This window comes from Protopterus annectens, chromosome 10.part0 (genome assembly GCF_019279795.1).
Source record: "Protopterus annectens isolate FY-2018-M chromosome 10.part0, PAN1.0, whole genome shotgun sequence".
In the NCBI taxonomy this organism is placed as follows: Eukaryota; Metazoa; Chordata; order Ceratodontiformes; family Protopteridae; genus Protopterus; species Protopterus annectens.
The window spans coordinates 604,816,962-604,825,993 of record NC_056744.1 but is presented as its reverse complement, the minus strand read 5'-3'; the positions used below and the strand labels follow the sequence as shown (position 1 = coordinate 604,825,993).

Sequence of the window (9,032 nt, the reverse complement as noted above, 5' to 3'; positions counted from 1 at the left end):
ATCGACATCTGTGCAGTGACAGAGACCTGGTTCAAGGCTCCAGAGAGCACCCCTGCATTACCAGGCTATAATTCATACCACACCTTTCGGCCAGCTAACCTGGACTGAAACACTAAAGGTGGAGGCGTGTCCATATTCATTAAGGATATCCACACCTCCAGGCTAGTTGCTCAACATAATGCAGCCGAAATTATCCAAGTGCAACTAACACTGGGCAAGACTGCAATCCAGGTTATAGCTTGTTACAGATCCTCCACCATGCCCCAGGATTCCCACTCTTCATTTCTTAAGATACTGGAAAATATTAAGGTACAACCCAATACCTTAATTATGGGTGATTTCAACTACCACACTATCAGCTGGGAAAACTACTCATGTACCAACTCATTCACTCAACGTTTTCTGGAATTCATGAATTCCAATGCTTTGGATCAGCTTCTCCACATCCCCACTAGGGGCAGCAATATCCTGGACCTGGTCATTACCAATATGGGTAACCGGTGTTCCATGCCAGAGGCAACTCCTCGCTGGTCAGATCTGACCACAAGCTAATCACCCTAGACATCCATATCCCACCCCCACACACCATTAAGGAAACCACCATCAAAAACTACTCCAAAGCCAACTTCATGCTTCTTAAGACACAAGTGGCAAACTTCACGACACCCATGCAGACGGAAAATTGAGATACGACTGCTGAATCTTAAACAAATGCACTGTATAACCAGATACACGAGTGCATGGATCGTGCTATTCCCAACAGAACCAAGATGCTATTCTCCAAAAAAAGGAAGCCAATCTGGTGGTCCCCTGCCATAAACAAACTCTACAACAGAAGGAAGAAGCTGTTGCAAAAATGAGTAAAATCCCAAGATTGGAGGAACTCCCTGGAAAACCTCAGCATGAAGCTGAGATCCTCCAAAGCCAGTTATGAAAATAAAATCACCACTGATCTGAAAGCCAACCACAAAGCATTCTACAACTATGTCAAGAATCTCAATGACAACACTCAGATCTGCTTTGAGCTACAGCACAATGGCACTAAATATACAGAACCTACCGATATTGCCAACATCCTGGCAGATAGGTTCAGTGCTAACTTTCCCCCCACTTACCCTCCAAACGGCCAGAAGAAGGCAAAGCCCCTGTAATCATGGATGAACAAGTAAAGACTGCACTCTACAAAGCCATAAACACAACATCCATGGGACCAGACAACATCCCAGGCTGCATACTGCATGATCTACAATACGAACTGACACCCCACCTAAGTACCATGTTCAGTCATAGCCTCACCTCAGGCTATGTACCTACTGAATGGTGCACAGTAGCGGTTATCCCACTCCACAAAGGGGGAGCCACCACAGACCCTGGAAACTACCATGAGCCTGGTCTGCAAGGCCATGGAACATATCATCTTGGAACTTATAAACAAAGACATAGGTAACTTCTAAACCCTGGAACCCACTCAGTTTGGCTTTGTAAAAGTTAGATCATGTCTACTAAACCTGATTGACTTCTTTGAAGCAGTCACTAGAGCCATAGACGAGGGCAAGGTAGTGCACACAGCCTATCTTGACCTTGCCAAGGCTTTCAATACCATCCCCCACTCTAGAATTATAGATAAACTCACTAAACTGGACATAAATCCCTATGTCACAAGATGAGTGGCCAACTGGCTCACTGACAGAACCCACACAGTAAAAGTAGCTGACTCCAGGTCTGACTTCAGACCAGTGATGAGTGGAGTACCACAGGGTTCGGTCCTCAGTCCTCTCCTGTTCGGCATCTACTTCTCTGAAGTGCAAGCCAACACAGAAGGTCTTTGGCTAACAAAGTTTGCAGATGACTGCAAACTAGGAGCCATAATAGAATCATGTAATGATGTAGACATTCTACAAAAGGGCTTCACAGAGACAGATGCTTGGTGGCAAAGTCATGGCCTCAAGCTCAATGCCAAGAGGTGCATTGTCATCCCCTTTGGGAAAAACTCAGTATCATGAACTACCACATAGCTCACTAAACACTGAAAGTGTCCTTGGGACACAGGTGGACAGTAGTCTCTCTTTTGATAACCACATTGCCACAGTAGTCAGGAAATCCTTCTGCGTGGCATATACGTATATATGGATCTACTTTGACCCACTGAAAGTACATTTCTCTGAAAAAGAAATAAGTGATCCCAATGCTGAGAAAGTGGGTTTCAAGGAAAACACACTTTTGCGAAACTCACTACAACGAATATCATCAAAAAACACACATACAATAAAATGACACAAACACATTCATGCAGGGGCCAAGCCCCCCTGCACCTTTGACACCCTCACTACTTTTATATACTAACTTCAGGATTACATTATAGTGGGGAAAAGAGAATATTGCTTTATCCTCACTGTACTGACATTTATGACAGCTACTCTGTGTTGTTTGTATTCATTGTACTGAGTTTCGTGAAAGTGCATTTTCATTGAAATGCACTTAAGTGGAACTGGGATCGCTTATTTCATTTTCGGAGAAATGTACTTTCAGTGGGTCGACCTAGACTAGATAGATAGATAGACAGATAGATAGATAGATAGGTAGATATATAGATATAGATAAAAGTATATTTCCTTAAATCGCCAGTGAAATACGTCAAACAACTTCATCAGCAAGCACTAGAATCATAACAAAAAACATTTAAGTTAAGAGATTGCAAATGTAAGCAAACACATTCCACGTGCAAATGCATGACATTTGGAATCACATAAAACAACAGAGAACTTGGCTTTTGTGTATGGGGTTTTGCCCTCCACAACCCTAGAAATTAAATATGAAAATGTAAGTATATTACAGTTTGACTATAATATAATGTGATCATGTTCACCTCAGACAAAAATTACCAAAAATAGTGGCACTCAGTAAATGACCACGACCAAACCAATGGCACCTATACATGAATGAGAGATGTACATATCATACATATGCATGCATATAAATATTTACAATATAAAGATATAAATGTGTTATATATAGATAAACAGATATTTGTGTGTGCATACCAATGTACACATCATCATAACACAGAATGCAGTCCATCTCTTATTCAACTCATCCCATACGGGCTTCAATTAAAATTCTTATATCACTTCCAGACCAAACAAATCAATCCAGTATTCTGCTCCTCAGTGAAGCTACATCCAAAGTATCCATCTCTGTATGATGACAATACCAGGTACTGATATCAGCGAATAAGCAAAGAGAAATGGATAGGGGAGTGTTAAGTTGGAGGACAACTCTGATAATGTTTTCAGTTGAGTCTAGAACAGAAGCTGTTGTTAATAGACAGCTAAGTAATAGGATATATAAAATATTACATGAAAACAATAAAAAACAATTAGTGGATGTTAGAAAAGATTGAGAAGACAGACATAAAAGGCAGCTTATAAAGGAATACAAGGAGGACATCTGTGGTTCTCAATATACCTCTCAATTGTCCAAAATTTTCCAGAATGTCCAGATTTTTACCTCATATTTTTTGTCAGTTTCTCATAAGATTTGTGATAAGTTATTGAGTACTGAAGTTATTAAATTATGACAGGCATTTGATTCTATTACAGTTTGTGCATCAGTGGTAGGGAATATGATCATATGACACAGTTCCATAGATAATTAATTTAATATCAAGTATGACAGAAGTTTGATAGAACAATTGAGAGGTACAAGAGAATTGATTCAAACTATTAATGTAGACAAAGAAAGTGTTAGCACCCATGAGAAAAGAAGTGACATTTGTGTGGAAATGCCAGGGATGAAGGTCCTGTAAATGAGATTCCTCTAACATTAGTGGAGAATTAATTCTTGTTTATAACATGTCTATATGATATCATATAAGAGTAGAGAGTAACATAAATTATTTCAATGGTAGTACCAAGATTAGACTAGAGGACATGCATGGAGAGGAACTGTGCGAAATAGGCGGTGAATAACACAATATTAGAAGGAATAGTCTTAAGAGAGCAAAGAAAGAGATTTGTGTGCTGCAATTATGTCAGGCTAAATTAAATTCTACAGTGTGAGAAAGTATAGAAATCATCAAAATACTGGCATGCTGTGCCAAAGTGAGCACTTCAAAGAAACAAAAGCAACATTCCTATGTTACTGTATGCTGTCAAAATCTTATCTGAAACATTGTTTTTCCTTCTGTAGAGCATACAGTGAGAAGCATATTGATCAGATTCAGTGTGCAATGGAAAAAACACCAAGATGGCAGCAAAGTGTTGTACTTACAGTATGAGGAAAAGCATAAAGCAGAAAAAGAGTGGAAGTAAGAAATGTGACATACACGCTGTACATAATCTTGAAGCAGATTTCACTGCATGATAATGTGAAGCTGATCTATCAGTGGCTGATGCAGATGAAGGTTCAGAAAATATAAATGTTACAGAGAGGATGAAAGAACCTTGAAGATCACTGATAGAAGTGAAGGGAGAGTACAGATTTGCAGCGAGGTTTAAAGGTAGCAGATGTCATTGATTTCATTGAAAAATGCACGCATGTAAAACATAGCTGTGCAGCGCTAGCTGTAAAGTTCATTCAAATATGCTGGACAAAGTTCTTGCATCGGCATCTGAGGATATTAATACATTTTATGTTAATTTGCTGGTGCTGTTTTTTTCTGTATTTTAATTTTTGCATTGTGCCTGTTTATATTTTAAGTGCTCACTAAGTTATGATGTTTACACAGTACTGTCAGCTTAAGCCAAAGGCTTATAAACCTCTCTGTTGCACAAATTACAATATCATTGTGAATGGCACTGTTGCTAAAACTTGTACTGGGTTTGCCATTAATACATTTCTCCATTGATGGTACTCTATGCTATCTTGCCTGCATTTTGATATGTTTTTTCACAAAACACATCATAACAGTGAATGACATACTATGTAAATCATCAAAAACAAGCATGTCGTGCCTTCTTATTGTCTTGTCACTGAGACAAGCCTGACATTGCCAGTGGCAGCATTGTCATAAGTGAAGGAATACCAGTCCCAAAGCTGACTCAAAGGCAGGTATTTCAATCCCACTAATATTTATACCCAAGGCGTGCATGTCATTGGAGTCTTCAGCAATACTTTACATTCTGACACAGCACTCTCTGTCATCCAACTTTGTTAATAAAGAAGTTTGCCATCACAGCTGACAACCCTGCCAGAGAAACAGACATTCCTTTCCACTTGTTAGGCCTCTTTCTGCAGTGGGGCATATTTGAACATAACAATTCAGCAGTGATGGAATATATGCCTCTTGAGCAAGCCTCAGAATTGTGTCTGCTTCCAGCAAATGTTAGGATAGGTGTGCCACCCTCAATGGTATGGCCCAGGCATGGAATTATAATACCTGTATATTGTTTACCATAACACTTGGCAGGACTGACCAAGATATCATTCTGATGAAAGAAACAGGCATACAGAAAAATGATTCATATTCAGTAAGGCCTTAGAGAGCTTAATATTCACATCTGAGTGCAGTACAGCATTTAAAGGTAGTTAAATCAACAGTAAGTATTTCATGACTAAACAAAGATGCTACTGTAGGTTTTTCAAGTTCATTTACTGTGCAATAAATAATATTGTGATATATAAGCATAGAAATGACACACTGTTAAATACCCCACACATGTGACTCAATAAAAAGACAGCCAGCTCCCTGCTCACCACAGCTGCCTTGTTATCCCTCTTCTTTGTGAAAAAGGTATTGCACAAACACGTGGAATATAGTTTTCAAATCATGTGATAACACATACGTAAAAATTATAAATGAAACAAGCTCATATCCAAGTGAGTGTGCTGAGATTTATTCTCTTAGGCTTTGCCACTCATTATGTTAAAAATTGCTTTCCCGTGGAATATTATTTGTGAATTAAGTGGCACTCATTATCATGCATCAATAAAAAAGACAGACAGGAGTGATGTTCAAGGTTATCAAACCTGAACATGGAAAACATTTCAATGAATTGGTATCCATGTGAAACAATATACACAGTCAATTAATCTGATGTCCTGGTAAGCAAAAATCAGAACAGTGTAGTCCTCCAGCTTGTATTCAGAAAAATGAAACATTTAATTTAACATATTAACCTTAATATTATTCAACACTAACATTCATCCCAAAAAAATGACTTTTATGAGTACATACAGCATGTAGAAAAGTAATATGGTATATGGATTATTTTCTTTCTTTGCATAGCCTCAGTTTTAATTTTATAGTGAGTTATGTGAGTGTATGTTAATGTGAGTGAACATAGTCTAATGATTGCATATGTGCATGTGTTTTAGTATGTTATTGTGCAAGTGCATGTGCTCTTTTATGTTCGGAACATAGATAAATATGTGCACACATATTTCTGCATGCAAACACAGGCACTTGTGTGTGTGTGTGTGTGTGTGTGTGTGTGTGTGTGTGTGTGTGTGTGTGTGTGTGTGTGTGTGTGTGTGTGTGTGTGTGTGTGTGTGTGTGTGTGTGTGTGTGTGTGTGTGTAATTGTATGCATGAGTGTATATTTTTGTGTACATCTTTAGGTGTGCATTGGTGTATGAATATTATGTGTGTGTGTGTGTGTGTGTGTGTGTGTGTGTGTGTGTGTGTGTGTGTGTGTGAGTGTGTGCATCTGCATATGTATGGTGTGTGGATGTGTGCATGTGTGTGCACGTTTGACTGTGTTTTTATCTTATGTCCATGTGCTGGACGGTGCTCTCTGTTGCAGAGAACCAGACTCTTTAAGTCTTCCATAAACCACATCATTTTGAAAGAAAAACTCATGTTTGGCCACACAAGAACATTCAGCTTGCTGGTGGAAAGGGAAAAGGTTCAGTAAACAGATGCCATCAAAATTTCAGACACTAAATTATTAATTTTGAAAAAAAAATAACGTGTCTTTTAAATAAATAAAATGAAAACATTCTGTTGTTTATGTTAGCAGCACCACAATGTATAGATGTATGGAAATAAACTTAAATATTCATATTGTTTTCCTCAGGATAACTCAGTGTGGATGCCCATAATCCATAATTTTGGGTCAGAAATGCCTTAAAAAATGTATTATTCTTATTTAGAGAGTTTTATTGCTGCTTTTAATCATCTAGGCAGGTTTTCAGCATTGTGTACTCTGGAAAGCTCAGCTCAATTGGTATCCTACAAAGCTTTTCCTTTCACTGCACATGAATTTTAAACTATGCTTTGCAGCTAAGGTTGCTAATGTTAGTGTCTCTCTCTTCCTTCTTGAGGTTGTGGAACCTTTTATCTTTTATTTTCTGGCCAGAGGTTTGCTAAATCAGGCATGAGCAGATTGTGATTTGTGGTTTCATCTCTGTTTCGCTAGATTCAGGTTACACAAAACTTGTTCAGTCACCCTTGGTTCTCTCATTTTCCAGGCTGTATATGCTTTTTGTGAGTGGTTCTGTTTCTAATTTTATTAGAATAGGCTTTGATGACTATTATTCTAAAGAAAGTTTTTTTAGAGGCACTGAATCCTGAAATATCAACTAGTGTCTACCCTTCCATTTATAGGGAATGTTAGGTGAGAAGGTAATTTCCAGAAAGTTCTTTTCCCATTTAACGCTATGTGGACCTCTAAAGCCTTACCAGTCTAACCATAGTACTGTGACAACCCTGTCAAAAGATACAGATGGTCTTCTAGTACTGAGGGATCATCAGTTATATTTTATGCTGGCCATATCTGATTTCCTGGAAAAATAAAGGAGCGAAGAACACAATTGCTTTCTTCAATATTTGTATGCCCACTATGGACATTCAAACACAGTACTCACATGGTCTGCATCTTATATAGTAGAGTGGTCTAAGCAGGTGGTGTCTGGAATAAATTACTTCCAGAGTTATCTGCTGACTTGTGGCATTCTCCAGGGTTTATGTTTGGACTCCACTGCTACTTACATGCACATGTATTTACTCTGGGAATCGTATTATGAAGATGCATACAATATCACTTCCCCTCCGTTCTCAGGACCATATGAATGATTTTATTCTTCTTCATGACTGCCTGTAGTGTCTATTAAATGGGTAGAATTATAACTGGCTTTAACTAAATCCAGAGAAGACTGAGGTGGTGCCTTTACATGATATAATCAGGTATCTCAGGTTATTTGTCCCCAGGGATTGTTTTATGAGAACTGTAGACTGAAATTAAATTCTTTAGTGCAGAGCCTTGGAGTGACTGTGGATTATATATTAGTACTGAAGCATAATACATTGATACAAGTAGCAGTGACAATAAAATCTTCACAGTTTAAGGAACATCTGAAGAATTTAGCACTTAATGGTGCAATGAGTCCCAAAGACTGTAATTATATGTTGGTATCATCTTGACTTAATATACTTCTCAGCCTTTTGTCTAAGATCAAGTGTAGTATCTGATCTTATCAGTTTATCAGCTGTTGCAGCACTCTATAACCAGTCCTTTTAGATACTGATTTTGCCCATGTGCAATGGGTGCAGAATTCCACAGGTAATGGGCTGACTGGGACACCTTAATAAGAATATATCCTCATGTATTGCGGGAGCTAGACTTGCTGCTGCTTTGGCTCGCTCAGATTTTAAGATCTTGATTCTTATTCAGTGAACTCTGTATTATCAGAGATCCCTCTACCTTAAAGATGCCTTACATTCCTATGCTCTCATCTTTCAGCTCCTGTCTGCTGGAGAGGGTCTTCTAGTGATTATCCTGAAATAACTGGCCATCCTCATTTGGTTATCCAGCCCCAGTTCAATGGAACTTACTAGCTGACCAGATAACTGTGTTTTATAAGAAGTCATCTTTTAAAAGGTTACTCAAGTATTACTTTTCTCAGGAGTTGTATCTGAAACCAACCATGAATTTTGGCATTAATATTTATTCAGAACTTGATTTTATATATGACATTTTTGTACTTTTGTCCCAAGTACTTATTCTTTTATTCACAGATAGCTGATGTTTTGAGATATGTTTATTAAATGCATGTTACACTTCTCACATGTTGTGTTTTACAGTTAATTTTATT

At 38.2% G+C, this 9,032-nt stretch overlaps 1 pseudogene; it reads left to right on the top strand.

The window, feature by feature from the left end:
* Nucleotides 1–8,366: 8,366 nt before the first annotated feature.
* On the top strand, nucleotides 8,367–8,524 carry LOC122814622 (annotated as a pseudogene).
* Nucleotides 8,525–9,032: the final 508 nt, after the last annotated feature.